This window comes from Bombina bombina, chromosome 4 (assembly GCF_027579735.1).
Source record: "Bombina bombina isolate aBomBom1 chromosome 4, aBomBom1.pri, whole genome shotgun sequence".
NCBI classification, from domain to species: Eukaryota; Metazoa; Chordata; class Amphibia; order Anura; family Bombinatoridae; genus Bombina; species Bombina bombina.
In genome coordinates this window covers 463,472,733-463,490,332 of record NC_069502.1, presented here as the reverse complement: position 1 = coordinate 463,490,332, position 17,600 = coordinate 463,472,733, and the positions used below count along the sequence as shown (strand labels likewise).

The 17,600-nt window shown below is 42.0% G+C and overlaps 1 protein-coding gene across 2 annotated transcripts in view; it reads right to left on the bottom strand.

The window, feature by feature from the left end:
• FAM131A (family with sequence similarity 131 member A) overlaps nucleotides 1–17,600 on the bottom strand; it is a 270,102-nt gene that overhangs the window by 16,383 nt on the left and 236,119 nt on the right. The gene's annotated exons all lie outside the window — the stretch shown is intronic.

Sequence of the window (17,600 nt, the reverse complement as noted above, 5' to 3'; positions counted from 1 at the left end):
ATGGAGCAATCAGTATCACTGACACCTGCTTGATGTGGGCCTCTACACGAGGGAGAATTGGTAACGGTGAAAAAATGTAAATTGAATTGAACCTCCAAGGCACTGCTAATGCATCTGTTAGCTCCGCCTGAGGATCCCTGTAACGCGACCCATATCTGGGCAGCTTGGCATTGAACCGGGACCATGAGATCTATCTCCAGTTTCCCCCCATCTGTTGCAAATCTCCGCAAACACCTTGAGATGGAGAGACCATTCCCCCGGATGAAAGGATTGTCTGCTGAGGAAATCCGCTTCCCAGTTGTCCACACCCGGAAGGTGGATCGCTGACAGTGAGCAGTTGTGGGCCTCCGTCCACTCCAGAATCCGAGATAATTTCCTCATTGCTAGGGAGCTCCTTGTTCCCCCCTGATGGTTGATGTAAGCCACCGAAGTTATGTTGTCTGATTGGAATCTGATAAACTGGGACGAACCCAGAAGAGGCCAAGCCTTCAGAGCATTGAAGATTGCTCGAAGTTCCAGAATGTTGATCGGGAGGAAGGATTCCTCTCGAGTTCACAGGCCCTGTGCCTTCCTGGCACCCCAAACAGCTCCCCATCCTGATAGGCTTGCATCCATAGTCACAATCTCCCAGGATGGTCTCAAGAAGGATGTCCCTTGAGACAGGTGATCTGGACAGAGCCACCAGCAGAGCGATTCAACCAGTTGTCCAGAGAAATTTGTTGATGATGATCGCCGTTCCACTGTCTCAGCATGCACAGCTGAAGAGGTCTGAGATGGAATCTGGCAAAAGGAATGATGTCCATGCTGGAAACCATGAGACTAATCACCTCCATACACCGAGCCACAGAGGGCCTTAATGAGGTCTGGAGAGCAAGACAAGCGGAAGTTAGCTTGTAACATCTCTGGTCTGTAAGAAATATCCTTATGGATATGGAGTCTATTATAGTACCCAGGAATTCCACCCTGGTACTGGGAATAAGAGAACTCTTTTCTAAGTTTATCTTCTATCAATGAGATCAAAAAAGAGATAGAAGGGCTTTCGAATGGTCCTCTGCCAGACGACAAGATGGTGCTTGAACCAGAATATCGTCCAAGTATGGCACTACTGCTATACCTTTGGTTCTGGCCACTGCAAGTAGAGCCCCTAGAACCTTCGTAAAAACTCTTGGAGCAGTAGCTATACCAAACGGAAGTGCAATAAACTGGAAGTGCTGGTCAAGGAACGCAAATCTTAGGAACTTGTTTAAGCACTTTAGGTCCAGAATCGGGCGGAAAGTTCCCTCCTTCTTTGGGACTACAAAAAGGTTTAAATAGTATCCCAGACCTCTTTCTGTAAGAGGTACCGGGACAATGACTCACAGGGAGGAGAGATCTCATGCACCCCAGAAAGGCTTCTCTCTTTTCTGGCCTTGAAGACAGGTTTGACAAGTGGAATCTGCCCCTGGGTGCATGAGACTTGAAACCTATCCTGTATCCCTGAGCGATGACCTCCAGGACCCACGGGTCTTGTACGTCCCTAAACCAAGTGTCCAAAAAGAGTGAGAGTCTGCCCCTACGCGATCCAGAGCCGGATCGGGGGCCGCCCCTTCATGCCGACTTTGTCTCAGCAGGCTCCTTGTTCTGCTTGGATTTATTCCAGGACTGAGCCGGCTTCCAAGTCCCCTTGGATTTCTCAGGCTTTGCGAAGGGCTGTTGATGTTGGGATTTATCCGAATGAAAGGAACGAAAATTAGGACCTTGTCCTTAAGGTTTGTTCTTCTTATCCTGCGGTAAAAATGCATCTTTGCCTCCAGTAACCGTGGAGATAATTGAGTCCAGGCCTGGACCAAATAGAATCTTTCCCTTAAATGGGAGGGAAAGAAGTCTTGACTTCATGTCCGCAGACCAGGACTTCAGTCAGAGTGCCCTACTGGCTTGAACAGAAAAACCTGAAGCCTTGGCATTCAGGCGAATAATTTGCATATTTGCATCACAAATAAAAGAATTAGCCACCATTAAGGCCTTAATTCTTTCCTGGATCACGTTGAGGGGACCCTGTACCTCGATCAACTCAGATAAGGAGTTGCACCATTAGGTAGCCTCCCCAGCAACCGCAGCAACAGCCGCTGCCAGTTGAAACAAATATCCGGTATGTTGAAACATCTTTCTTACCAGAGTTTCTATTTTCTTATCCATGGGTCTTTAAAAGACGAACTATCCTCAAGCGGGATAGTAGTGCATTTAGCAAGCGTGGAGATAGCGCCTTCCACCTTGGGGATGGAGCCCCATACCTCCAATTGAGAGTCCGGGACCGGGAACAATTTTTTTAAGGATGAAGAAAGGGAAAATGAAGAACCAATTCTTTCCCATTCATTCTTAATAATGTTCGACATCTTTACAGGAACCGGGGAAGTTTGTGGTACAACCCTGTCCTCGTAGACCTTATCTAATTTAGGAATCAAAGGTTCCTCAGGCAATTTGGGCTCTGAAACCTCTAACATAGCCAGAACTTCCTTCAACAGAAAGCGTAAATGCTCAATCCTAAATCTAAAGTCTGGTTCCTCCGCAGCTGGAGGCCTAGAGGCAGCAGATTCCGACCCAGAAAGAGCACCCTCTGAAGTATTAGAGGCGCCTTCATCATCGGATAATCTTGTATCAGATAAATCCAATAAGCTAGCAGATGACCCCTGGGAAGGATAGTAATATTTAACTTTTTGCTTGCGCTTAGCAGGGCGAGGTAAAGCACTAAAGGCCGCAGACACTGCCGTTTGTAATTGCTCAGCAAAGTCTGGCAGTAAAAGGGCCCCTCCAGATGGAGGATTAGGAGTGCTACGGGAAGATGCATGTGTAATAGGAGATGACTGTAGGGTGCGCACCTCATGGGACAGAGACTCCTCCGAGGTGGACGGCTCAGTGGTATCAAACATATTAACTTTCTTTGACATGATTACTTTATCAAGGCATGTGGAACATAATTGAGCAGGCGGGTATACCGCGGCCTCCTCACAATATAGACTGGTATTAGATTTTGGTAAAGAGGGAGTACCCTCTAACGCACCAGAATCCTTCATAGCTTGCGCTTATAAAGCAGACTATAGATAATAAGATAAAACGGCACCCTTTATGCCCCCAATGGCTGGGGCAATCACCACCTCCTATGACCCAGGCCAAACAGAGAAACTGCTTCTCCGGTAAACCGCACAGTTAGGAAAGAGGAAATCAGTGTAACCACACCCGGTCACATGGTGCGCAATGTAGGACCGCCCCTGCTATAGACCTTCAGGCTGCGCAGCTTCCAAAAACTAAAGTAAAACCTGTACGTTCCAACATCTGCCTGAGCCACATCTCACACGTGTCGCAGCATAATCATAATAAAATAAAATTATGTGATTAATCCCCCCTGTTCAACAATCCCCCTCCGGAGATATTAACCCTTGATTCCAAACAGATAAAAGGAGCCACACTGTGACCCTGTCTTCTTGCGTTATCATATGTGTTTAAAAATGAAACAATCTTACCGGAATCTATGCCCTGGAACAGAAACACAGCCTCTCAAGTTTGACAGTCTTGTAGCATCGCTCCTGACATGGACTTGAGTGATGGAAGCAGGCAGTGAAACTCGTCAACACTGATTGCTTAGGAGCTGTTAATACAATTCTGGATTGGTTCGTAGAAAGACTCTCCATGCATCTCCAGATTCTAACTTTCGTCAATGCGCTCACTGAGAGGCTGACAAGAATACTTTAAACTCCAGTCCCATTTCGAAGGATAGATACCCTTCATAAGGAACTACTCTGAATCTTCTGACACTTCTCTGCCAACCTCCTGTGACGAAAGGCAAAGAATGACTGGGATATGAGGGAAGTAGGGGGGAGTATTTAAGCCTTTGGCTAGGGTGTCTTTGCCTCTTCCTGGTGGCCAGGTTCAGTATTTCCCAACAGTAAGGAATGATGCCGTAGACTCTCCTCATATCAAGAAAGAAATCAATTTTTCTGCTCTCTAACGCTCGACCGGGAGTGCAAAATACCTCTCCACTTGTAATCTGGCCCTAAATACATTTCATAACCCCCCTCTAATTATGGGTGCTGCATTTTAAAACCTAGGTATTACTGCAGGTATCTGTAGAAGAGTTGCTGGAATGCAGTGGAAGCTAGATTTCAACATGGCAGGACTCATGACTAGAAGGAGGTTGGGAATATACTCAATTCTATACATATAAAATGTATTAAGTGTCCCAAATGTACACAGACTTATGCTTAATTTTAGCTTCATAATGAAGAGAAAAAAAACTTTTGCATAACCTGTTTCAGATTTTATTTATTTATATATTTATATATATATATATATATATACACACACACATATTGTCACTTGTCACTGTCACTGATATTTTGTCATTACTTTGGCAAATTAGCTGAGAAAGATTTTCTAATGTGCTTTTCTCTTGTGCCAAATAAACAACAGAATTTAGCTTTGTTTGAGGGTAATAGACATATGTCAGATCACTGTGATAGCCCTGTTAAACATTTCATTTTTATTATAAAACGTGTAGCAACATGTTGCTAAGCAACCATGAACGCACGCATCCTGCTGCCAGCACACATATCAGCTAGATTTTAACCCTTTTCATATGCTCTGCTCATTTCCACAAATGAGATGGTAGCACGCATATGTAAGAGGAGGAAGGAGATACAGGAGATCACAACTACCATCTTAACTAAAAGGCAACTGTACATCCTGAGGGGGAAACAGGGACATAAATCAATTGCTCCAGCTCCTTCTTTTAGACCATAAGTGTTGTATTTTCACATTAAGGCCCTCAATTACCTTAATCTTTTGCACGAGGGGGGTTAAATACATTTTTATATTGTTGAAAACATGATAGATAGATAGACAGATAGATAGATAGATAGATAGATAGATAGATAGATAATATACACACATAAACAAACCTGTAAGTGGACTGCACTCACAGACTGTACGCCATGTCACATGTACTAAGCATCACTCACAAAATAATCAGGGTTTTGATCAGCTGACATGGACTGTATCCCCAGAGCAGACTGTGTACAAAACTTACTAGCGACAGACCACAAATTGGCTAATATATTTGGCGCTCAACACCACTAAAAGTAACATCAATTTGTGAACTCTCTCTGTCTCTCTTTGGAGATTTCTATTTACTTTGTACCCTTTGTTTACCATACAATACAATTTCTGAAACACTAATGGCTAATGCATAATAATGGGGGGGGGGGGTATAGATATAAAAACACAGTAGACCCCTTAAAGGGACAGTAAACACTTTGCAATTGTAATATAAAGTGTCTCATGCATAACAGCTTTGTATATACTTTCATTATTTATGTTCCCCCTTTTGATGTAATTTAAATGTGGAAATTGTGGGTTTTCCAGTGTTAAGTGCATATGGCAGGTTACACAACCCTGCTACATATCTGTCCCTTATTGGCTTCAGCAGAGATTATTAGATAAGAAATTAAAAACAAAACCTGTTTTGCTAACTTAATGACCTTGGAAAAATATGTCTTTCCCAGAAGCAAGTCTGGATCGGCTCCTCCAAATAAAGCAAGTGGTGAGTGGAGTTTGTCTACTAGAAAACAATTGCAGCAAATACAAATTTTCACACACACCTAAGAATTTTGTAATTGCAAGGGGCCAGATTACAGCTATAGCGTGAGCGCCATAACCAATGACTGCACTACCATTAGAACATTTAGTCTATATAAAAAAGAAAATTTATGCTTACCTGATAAATTTGTTTCTTTTTAGACACGATGAGTCCATGGATTTCATCCTTACTTGTGGGATTACGCCTTCTGGTCAGCAGGAGGAGGCAAAGAGCACCACAGCAGAGCTGTATATATAGCTCATCCCTTCCCTCCCACTCCAGTCATTCGACCGAACTTAGGAAGAGAAAGGAAAAGCCAAGGTGCAGAGGTGTCTTAGGTGTCTGAGGTTTATCAAAAAATAATAACCTGTCTCATAGAACAGGGTGGGCCGTGGACTCATCGTGTCTAAAAAGAAACAAATTTATCAGGTAAGCAAAATTTTGTTTTTCTTTTTAAACACACGATGAGTCCACGGATTTCATCCTTACTTGTGGGATACAGCACCAAAGCTATAGTACACGGATGATAAGGGAGGGACAGGACAGGGAACCTAAATGGAAGACACCACTGCTTGAAGAAGCTTGAAGAACCTTACTCCCAAAAATAGCCTCAGCCAAAGCAAAGATATCAAATTTGAAAAATTTAGAAAAAGTGTGAAGAGAAGGCCAAGTCATAGTCTTGCAAAGCAGCTCAACTGAAGGATCATGCTAGAATGTCCACGAGGAAACAACAGCCCAAGTGGAGGGAACCGAAACCCTTTCAGGAGACTGCTATCCAGCAATTTCATATGCAAAACGGATGATACTCGTCAACCAAAAGGAAAGAAGGAGTCGCAGCTTTCTGCCCCGTACGTACTCAAACAGAAAAGACGATTGACGAAAGTCCGTAGTCGCTGGTAAAAAAAAATATATATATATATTTTTTTTTATTATTTTTTTTAAAAAAACACAGACATCGTCCAAATTGAAAAAGACTGTCCTTCCGAGAGAAAGATTAGGACACAAGGAAGAAACAACAATATCCTAAGTAATGTTTCCGTCTGAAACAACCTTAGGAAGAAAACCAAGATTAGTACATAACATCACCCAAATGAAAAATAAGGCAAGGCGAATTATATGGAAATGCTGAAAACTCAAACAGTCTTCAAGCAGAAGAAATGGCAACTTACCAAGATAACAACTTAATATCTATGGAAAGCCTAAGTTCAACAGAATCCCTAAATTCAAACTCCACAGAGGACCAATTGTTGAAAACCCCGGCCTGACTCTAATCAGAGCCTGACAAAAGGATTGAACGTCTGGGACATCTGCCAGACACTGGAGTAACAGATTAGATAAAGCAGAGATTTGACCCTCTAGGGAACTCGACCCTTCCTTGAAGAAAATACAAAATCCTGGGAATCCGAACTCTACTCCATGAGTAACCCTTGGATTCACACCAATAAGACATTTATGCCCTATCTTATGGTAAATCATCCCAATTACAGGCTTACAAGCCTGAATTAATGTTTCTAAGACCAAATCTAAGACACCTCGCTTGTATAGGATCAAGCATTCCACCTCCAAGCAATCAGCTTCAGAGAAACTAGACTTGGGTGGAAGAAGGGACCATGAATAAAAGGTCCCTCCACAACAGAAGTGTCCAAGACAGCAGAGATCACATGTTCACCAGATCGGCATACCAAATCCTGCGAGGCCATGCAGAAGCGAGGAGGAGCACTGATGCCTTCTCCTATTTGATTGAACAATCAGCCGGCAAAGAAGCGCAAACAGGGGAAATATGCCTTCTAGGCTGAAGGACCAAAGAACTGCCAAGGCAGTTATCAGCTCGGACTGGGGGCCCTGAACCTGGACCAGTATCTAAAAAGCCAGGCAGTCTGCAAGATGCCATGAGATCTAACTCCGGCCGACCCCATTAGAAAATCAGGTTGGAGAATACTCCGTGATGGAGTTCCCACTCTCCCGGATGAAAAATCTGACAACTCAGAAAATCCGTTTCTCAAGAGACCACCCCTGGGATATGGAACACTGACAGATGACAGATAGGGAGAAAAAAACTGGGCCGAAGCTAACTGTGGCCGGACCAGAAGAGTCTTGAAGCTCGCACTCAGTTGCAGGAAGTCTATAAAAAGAACAGACTCCGCTTGAGTCCACACTCAGCGAAATCACGTTCCCTGAGATAGGGGAACCAGAGACAACCATCAAGAAAAGAGTCCCTTGTTTCCTGAGCCAGAGACATTCGAGGAGACAAGTTTGCAAAATCGCCGTTCCAGTGCCTGAGTATGCTTAACTGCATAGGTCTGAGGCGGAACGAACAAACGGAAATTTAAGTGACACAAGGCGCAGCTCAGATTATCGACCTTATAAGGATGAAAGATTGAGTGGACCTCACCGGAAATGAACCTGCAACTCTCAGGTTGTTACAGAGCTTAGCCACAGTGCTTTAGCATGCTGAGCCAACTGTCTGGATAATGTCCATTGCCGACACCATCAGCACGAATACCTCTATGTACTGAGCCACTGAAGGCCGAAAAGTGGACTGAAGGACTAGACCAGAATTGCCTTGATTTCCTGACCTCAGTCAGAAAAATCTTCAGTGATATGGAATCCAGCAAGATTCCCAAGAAGCTACCCTTGTGCTTTGGGCTAAGGACACTTATCCAAAGTCACCTTCTACCCGTGAGCTCACGGGAAGTAGAACACCATGTTCGTGTAAATCTTACTTGCTGTAAGGATGACGCCCGGACTAGTGATATTAGCCAGATAGGGCGCCATTGCAAAGTCCCGTAATTGAAGCACCGCCAACAGCGATCCCAGAGACTCTGAAAGAACTCGGAACTGTAGCAAGACTGAAAGGAAGGAACACGAACGGGAAATGTTTATCCAGAAAGGCAAACCCCAGAACTTGAGACAATTCTCGTGAACGGCACATGAAAGCACTTGACCTTTAATCCACCGTTGACATAAGTTGACCCTCTAAGATCAAGGGAGAAATGGAACAAATTAATAGTTTCCATTTCGAAGGACAATACCCTTCTTACAAAATGGTCTGAAGATTTCCATTTGTTAGGAACCACAACCCGACCGATAACCCCAGATCCAGTACTAGTATTAGAACTGTAACAACCACTCCCGGATCTGAGAGGACTCCTACGCAGTGTAAGGACTTCTCTCTCTTTGTCTGATCCTCAGACAATCTTGAAAGCAGAAACTGCCTCTGAGAGGAAAACATTTGAGATCAAAACCAAACGAGCGCAAACGGAAAGGTCAGCCTTCCTACAAGATCCGATCCCGGACCGGAGCATGTTCCCCATGATGTCTTTAATTCAACAGCAAGCTATGTGTTCATCAAAATCTTAAAACACATATCCAAAAAACAAGGCTCTAACCACAAGGTTCTCAGAGCTGGAACAAAGCCACCTATGCCCCCAGTTTGATAACTGGAAGGGAAGAAATTGAAATAAAGAAATAAGCCAATTGAAAGCTGTATCCAGTCCTGGATTTGTATCCAAGGAAATTACTTACTAATAACCTCAGACAATGCATCGAACTAATACGCCGTCACACCAGTGACGGTAGCAAAGTACACAGATGGTTGCCATTGTAACCCTGGAGTGTGTCCCATGACTAAATCTTGTCCACCGGACCATCCTCTAAGGGAATAGAAGTTCTCGTAGTGACAGTTGAAACTACTCCTTCCCCCCTAATGAATGACATCCAGCCTCTTAGCTGATACGGCTATGGGAACCAGTCTTGTAAATATCGGAAATGCCCAAGGCATCAACGCCATCTGAAACTGAAATTCTCAGTAACATGGAAGAGCCTTTTAACCCCTTAGTGACCAGAGCACTTTTCCATTTTCTGTCCGTTTGGGACCAAGGCTATTTTTACATTTCTGAAGTGTTTGTGTTTAGCTGAAATTTTCCTCTTACTCATTTACTGTACCCACACATATTATATACCGTTTTTCTCGCCATTAAATGGACTTTCTAAAAATACCATTATTTTCATCATATCTTATCATTTACTATAAAAAAAATTATAAAATATGAGGAAAAATGGAAAAAAACACACTTTTTCTAACTTTGAACCCCAAAATCTGTTACATATCTACAACCACCAAAAAACACCCATGCTAAATAGTTTCTAAATTTTGTCCTGAGTTTAGAAATACCCAATGTTTACATCTTCTTTGCTTTTTTTGTAACTTATAGGGCCATAAATACAAGTAGCACTTTGCTATTTTCAAACCATTTTTTTTTCAAAATTAGCGCTAGTTACATTGGGACACTGATATCTTTCAGGAATCCCTGAATATCCATTGACATGTATATATTTTTTTTTAGAAGACATCCCAAAGTATTGATCTAGGCCCATTTTGGTATATTTCATGCCACCATTTCACCGCCAAATGCGATCAAATACAAAAAATCGTTCACTTTTTCACAAATTTTTTCACAAACTTTCAGTTTCTCACTGAAATTATTTACAAACTGCTTGTGCAATTATGGCATAAATGGTTGTAAATTCTTCTCTGGGATCCCCTTTGTTCAGAAATAGCAGACATATATGGCTTTGGCATTGCTTTTGGTAATTAGAAGGCCGCTAAATGCCACTGCGCACCACACGTGTATTATGCCCAGCAGTGAAGGGGTTAATTAGAGAGCATGTAAGGAGCTTTTTGGGGTATTTTTAGCTTTAGTGTAGTGTAGTAGACAACCCCAAGTATTGATCTAGGCCCATTTTGGTATATTTCATGCCACCATTTCACCGCCAAATGCGATCAAATTAAAAAAAAACCTTAAGTTTTTCACAATTTTAGGTTTCTCACTGAAATCATTTACAAACAGCTTGTGCAATTATGGCACAAATGGTTGTAAATGCTTCTCTGGGATCCCCTTTGTTTAGAAATAGCAGACATATATGACTTTGGCGTTGCTTTTTGGTAATTAGAATGCTGCTAAATGGCGCTGCGCATCACACGTGTATTATGGCTAGCAGTGAAGGGGTTAATTAGGTAGCTTGTAGGGAGCTTGCAGGGTTAATTTTAGCTTTAGTGTAGAGATCAGCCTCCCACCTGAAACATCAGACCCCCTGATCCCTCCCAAACATCTCTCTTCCCTCCCCTACCCCACAAATGTCCCCGCCATCTTAAGTACTCTGCCAGTACTAAAATAAAAGGAAAATTTGGGCTTTTTTGTGCATTTTTTTAGCATATTTACATATGCTTCTGTGTAGGTTCCCCCTTAGCCCCCAACCTCACTGATCCCCCACCCAACAGCTCTCTAACCCTCCCCCTCTGACTTAATGTGCGCCATCTTGGGTACTGGCAGCTGTCTGCCAGTACCCATTTTAGTGAAAATATGTTTTTTTATAAAAAAAAATGTCCCTTTTCTGTAGTGTAGCTTCCCCCCCCCCCCAATACCAACCCCCACCCCTTCCAGATCGCTTAGATGCTTTTTAAAATAAAGGTTTATTTAATTTTTTATTACACTTTACTCCTAACTTTTTCTGTAGTGTAGCGGTTCCCACCCGCTCCCGCCCCGTGCACGCACCCGCCCGCCACCCCCCGTGCACGCGCGCGCGCCCGTGCGCGCCCCCGAAAGCTCCGCCCCCCGACCCCGCCCCCTCAACCTTACAGAGATCACCGATGGCCGCCCACCCGCCTCCCAAGTCGGCTCCCACCCACCAACGATACCGGCCATCGATGTCCGGTGCAGAGAGGGCCACAGAGTGGCTCTCTCTGCATCGGATGGCCAGAAAGTGTTATTGCAGGATGCCTCGATGTCGAGGCATCACTGCAATAACCGGAAAGCAGCTGGAAGCGAGCAGGATCGCTTCCAGCTGCTTTCCAGACTGAGGACGTGCAGGGTACGTCCTTGGTCGTTAACTGACATTTTTTAGAGGACGTACCCTGCACGTCGTCGGTCGTTAAGGGGTTAAACAAGCAAGTCCTCTAGCAATGTTTTTACCGATGTAAAACCATAGAATGCACCATAGCCCCGAGTGGAGTGTGAAGGAAAGCAGGGCACTGCACGTGGACCATAAAATTTCGACGGTAACTACAGGAGAAATTTTTGCCATGGTTAACAGACTCCCAAACAGCAAACGCTGTAGAGGGAGTAGGTTCAAAAAGAAAATAAAATTTGAACAAATTGTAATAATTTTCACATAGAAAGCGATACTGTTTCTTTAATCTGAAAAGTAACTATTCTTGTGTGCGTTTGTGTCATCCTCATCACAAAGGATGAATTAACAAATAAACAGTTGAAATACATTTATTATACTGAACGTAGAACAAAACGTTACTGTCTCTTTAAATCCTAAAGTAACTAATTTTAGCGTGTTGTTGTATCATCCTACGTCACAAGGGATGTAGTAACAAATAAACAGCCGCAAGTCTTTTAATAAAAGTTACACAGAAACATTTTTTTACTGTCTCTTTAAATTTTAAACCTACGACTTATTTCTGTCGTGCAGAAAACAATCCAATAACCATATTAATAGTGCTGCAACAAGACATCACTATGTAAATCAAAGGCAACGTCTTTGCAAGTAACCGCAGAGCACTGCCGGCATGTCATAAATTAATTTGGACACTATCAATAAAAAATTGTGGCATGGATTGAGCAGTGTCACCAGACTCCTAACAGCCATAGCTTTAGAAGGAGCAATTAACTTAAAAATTAAAATATGAAAATATGTGACTGTCTCTTTAAATTTTAAAAAGAAAAACATTTTTCCATTCTATAACCTGCAAACAAAATAGGGCAAAACCAGAGTAAAGAAGTTTGCTAGATCGCAACACCCCTCAGCAGTATCCCCCTTCTGAGTAGGATGTTCTAATGTCACCAGACTCCTCATCGCAACAGGGGAAAATTAGGTTACAATCCGACTTATGTTGGTCGTCAAGTAAGCCTACAATATGTAAAACATGTGTCTTTGGACCCTACCATATGTTTATAGAGATAGGTTGTGTACCTCCATGAGAGGGTCCTGTATCCCATCTCCCGGTCGGCATGTAGTGCTATTGCTGTTGAACAGCCGGGAGAAATAATGAACACGCCATGCAAATGGCATCCCCCCAAGGACCGCCCATCTTGGGCGGTGACAACAACAGACATCTCCCGGGCGGCAAGTTAGACCTAGTGAACCGCCGGGAGATAAAGAGGACTCGCCATAAATAGTGCACCATGCTCGTGTAATTACACAAATACTACCCTTCGTGGACATTGCCACAAAAGGTATCTCCCGGCGTCATGCTAGATGTAATGAACCGCCGGGAGATAAAAAAAAAGGCGCGCAAATGTAAAGAGTGTCCCCAAGGACCGCCCTTCGTGGGCGTATGAGGACTAAAAGCCATCAATCATACAGTCATCTCCCGGTCGCCATCTTAACCGCCGGGAGATGGAACAGAGTGCCCCAGAAACTAACTGTATAAGCTCAATTACCCCCTCTGTTTACATAGGGAAAGAGTGGTGTTTAACACACAGTCATCACCCGGTCGGCATTGCTCTCATGTAACCGCCGGGAGATGATATTGACAAGGGGAAACCCAAGGAAGTTTAAGAAGTACATGAGCTGTCTAGAATTGTCTCCCATGAAAGGAGAAAAACATGCCTGAATAAAGAGCCTCTTCTCTTTCTCTAAGGGCTGTTATTCACAATTTGAGTGGCCAATTTCTTCTGAGCCCTTTCTATCTTCTAAGCCCAGGAATAAAAAATGGCACTTACCTCCCCATCTGCTGACAGCAAAGGCAGCTCCCAGGCGTGTGAAGTCCTACTGCTCACATGGACCTGAGGATAACAAGGAAAACACTGAGTAAGATCTCTCAGATTTTTCCCCGAATAGGGCAGCAACAGTATATGGGAGGCGCAGTGAGAATAATGTCCCACAAGTTCCCATTGCTTTAAAGCCACCAAATGTTCTACTGTAGAGACTGATCTGGTCTAGGCTACACCCCAAACAAAGTAGCACACTGTGGCACCACTTTAAAAATAATAAACTCTTGATTGAAGAAACTATAACTAACACCTCACTTTGCCTCTTCCTATCACTAACACAGGCAAAGAGAATTACTGGAGTGGGAGGGAAGGGAGGAGCTATATATACAGCTCTGCTGTGGTGCTCTTTGCCTCCTCCTGCTGACCAGGAGGCGTAATCCCACAAGTAAGGATGAAATCCGTGGACTCATCGTGTCTTTAAAAAGAAAACAAACTATAAAAATTGCCATGAAATTTGCGCTTAAAGGGAAATGAGAACCAACATTTTTCTTTCATGATTCAGATGCAGAATACAATTTAAAAAAAAATTAAATTTACTTCTAGTATCAAATTTGCTTTGTTCTCAAGTTATTCTTTTTTGAAGACATACCTAGGTAGGTACCATACACATGTCTGGAGCAATAGATTGCAGGAAATAGAGCTGCCATCTAGTGCTCTTGCTAATATATAACATTTTTGCAAAAATGCTGCCATATAGGTCTGCAGACACGTGCACACTCCTGAACTTACCTTCCTGCTTTTCAACAAAGGATAACATGAAAGCGAAAAAAAATTGGTAGAAGTAAATTGGATAGTTGCTTAAAATTGTATGTTCTATCTGAATTATGAAAAAACTATTTTGCGTTTTATGTAACTTGAAAAGGGCATTTAGCTGTTTTGCTGCCCAGGAAAAAAAAAAAAAAAAAACTAATCTAAAACAAAAAACAAAGAAACCTGTCACTAAACCCCCGAAGATGGTACTCACCAGACATGAATCCGGGCAGAAGTGCTCCATTTTCATCCCCACAGCAGTCCATCTTCTTATCTTCATGCCGGCGGCAATCGTTATCCATCTTCTCATCTTCCGTCCCTGACGTACATCATACAATCACCAGCCCCACATTGAATTTTAAATGCGAAGTACCCTCCTTTAGAGGTACCTTTGCATTCCTATTAGCTGATTTTCAATTTCAAATTCAAATCAGCCAATAGAAAGAAAGCTTTTTTTATTGGCTGACTTGAATTTGAAATTGAAAATCATTCCAAATTCAGTGTGCGGCTGGTGATCGCATGAAGAGGACTTCAGAGACAGAAGATAAGAAGATGGATGAAGACCGCTGCCGGGATGAAGATAAGAAGATGAATGAAGATTCCCGCCAGGATGAAAATAAGAAGGTGGACCACTGCCGGGATGAAGATGGAGCGCTGCTGCCCGGATTCATCTTCGGTGGGTACCATCTTCGGGGGTTTAGTGTAAGGTTTTTAAGATTTTTTTTTTCTTTTCTTTTAATTCCTAGGCAGCAAAAAAGCTAAATGCCCTTTTAAAGGCAATGCCCAACCAAATGCCCTTTTCATGGCACTTTTAGAGTAGTTTTTTTAGACAGACTTTTATTGGGGGAGGGGGGGGGTTAATTGTAAAGGTTTGTATTTTTTTTTTTTTTTTTTTTCAGAAAAAGCTGACACTTTAGGGCAATGCCCTACAAAAGGCCCTTTTAAGGGCTATGTGGCTGATTTATCAAGCTCCGTATGGAGCTTGATGACCCTGTTTCCATGCAAGCCTTCTAAAGACCGCTGTTCCATAACTTGTTTGCCTGCTCTGAGGCCTTGGACAGAAATCAACCTGATCGAATACGATCAGGTTGATTGACACCCCCTGCTAGCGGGCAATTGGCCGCAAATCTGCAGGGGATGGCATTTCACCAGCAGTTCACAAGAACTGCTGGTGCAATGATAAATGCTGAAAGCGTATGCTGTTGCCATTTATCGATGTGTCTAGCGGACATGATACGCTACATCGTATCATGTCCGCTCGCACTATGATAAATCTACCCCTATATCTGTAGTTGTGTTAGTATAGGTTTTTTATTTTGGGGTGTTTTTTTTTTTTTTAAAGTGAGGTTTTAGAAAAGACATTACTCGCCCAAACAAAACTGCGTTAATTTAAACAGCGTGCAACTTGTAATATGGATTTGAGCGTAAAGAACCCTGCGATTGTGTCTACACTCCTCATGCTAACGTTAGCGCTCCACTCGTAATCTACTGTTTATGAAGGAATTATATGTCAAGTTTATTGTTGCCTTAAAAGAGAACAAACCTAATATTAAAACTAAAACAGAACCCTAGCTCTCTTGTGCATGAAAATAACTGCAAATACAACCAAGTTTTATATGCAAACAAAACAAAAAAATTCCAGCAAGCAACATGGCCTACGTTTACAAAACTGTGATTGTGGCTATGCAACAAGGTATTACAAGTTTCATATTTATTGATAAAATAGTAGACACACAGATAAAAAAAAAAAATGTTACTGACAAATTGTTCGTCATGAAAAAAAATAAAAATCCTTTGTTTTGACCAAAATTTGTTAAGGGATCATTCGGAATTCATTTGTTAACAAATTATATTTATAAGATATTTCCTATAGGAGCATCTATAAAAATTTAAGTAAAGAAGAAGAAAAAAAAAATAACGAATCAGCTAAATATTTTGGCTTTTCAATTTATTTGCTCTTTTTTTCTTTACAGAGGCCATTAGGAAGGAAAATAAAAATTTTTTTCCATTTGTCAGAATTCAACATGCACATGAATATATGTAGATAATACATTTCATATACAGTAAATACTGTAGCATTGATAGAATCTACAAGAGGAGAAGGACCCTGCTCTGAGGAGTTTACAGTCTAGACAGAGCAGTGATGGCTATCCTTGGTAGCCCAGAAGTTTTGAAACTACATTTCCCATGATGCTTAAGCACTCTGTGGTCTAGTTGAGCATCATGGGAAATGCAGTTCTGAGACATCAGGAGTGCCAAGGTTAGCCATCACTGGTCTAGAGGTTTTGTTATGGTATGGGTTTGGTAGCTATAATAGCTGTAAGTATGTTGTTGGGGGGTTGTTTTTGGGTGGAACATGGTGGTGGGAAACCTTTAGGAAACAGGTCAGGAAACAGGTCAGCTAATTTGTATCTTGCTTGGCGAATTAAAAGAACTCTGGTAGAGATACAAATCATAAAATAAATATTTGAAATCTACCAGAGCGTTGTAAAAACATTGGTTAACTCCTATTCCAATTAAGTATTTTTATGCTGATCTGCAGATAAGATTCTGGTAGCTTGACTACCAATCCTTTAGAAAAACGTATCAAATGATTTATCAACCAAAACCCCCTAAACCTCTAATAGTGTTTTTTGTTGTTGATAAACAGATACAATGTTCTAAAGAATTGTGATAGACCCCCATGTTTTACAATTAATCAAACTCATCCTTGTGGGACAACACGCCTCTCACATTAATATACACAGAATTCCCTCAGAGCTGGTTTTTATGATAAAAAACAAAATATGATGGCATTCATCATTCTACACCATCAGACGTACTGTACAAAAAACATTGTTTGATATCTGCTGTGACCGCTTCTTTTTCTAAACCATTTCACACAGATCTTTATAGAAGCTAAAGATATGGGCTCAAAACAGAAGTTAACATGACAACAAATTTATGCAACAGTAATGATAACTGCCTCATGCTTTTTTCTTTTAACTATTAATATACATTCATGATTTGTGCACTTAAGGTTAGATCATTTTCTGTCATTTCGAAATTAACAATTTTTTCAGCATCAAACAGTTCATTGCACATATAGGGCTATGTTACTGTTGCTGCCCAAAATTGCTATCAATAACAGATGTTGTCATGGTAACTCTACAATCCATAAAGCTGTTAATGATAGTGTCTTCCCTTTTGGGTGCTATTGGATGGGGTGACCAGCAAATGTAGCAGGCTGTTGCTATAATTCTGCAGCTCCAGTAAAATAGAATAAGTAACTGTGATTGACTATTAAAAAAGGGAACAAATATACTCTTTAAATAGCCACTCTCATTTGCATATTGATTGAGATGTAGCCAATGTGTTTGACAGGGGCGTAACTACAGATGTCTCAATTGAGACCAGGCCCACACTTCTAGGGGGCCCATCTGGCCCTGCAATTTGTAGTAATGTCACTACATAGGGCC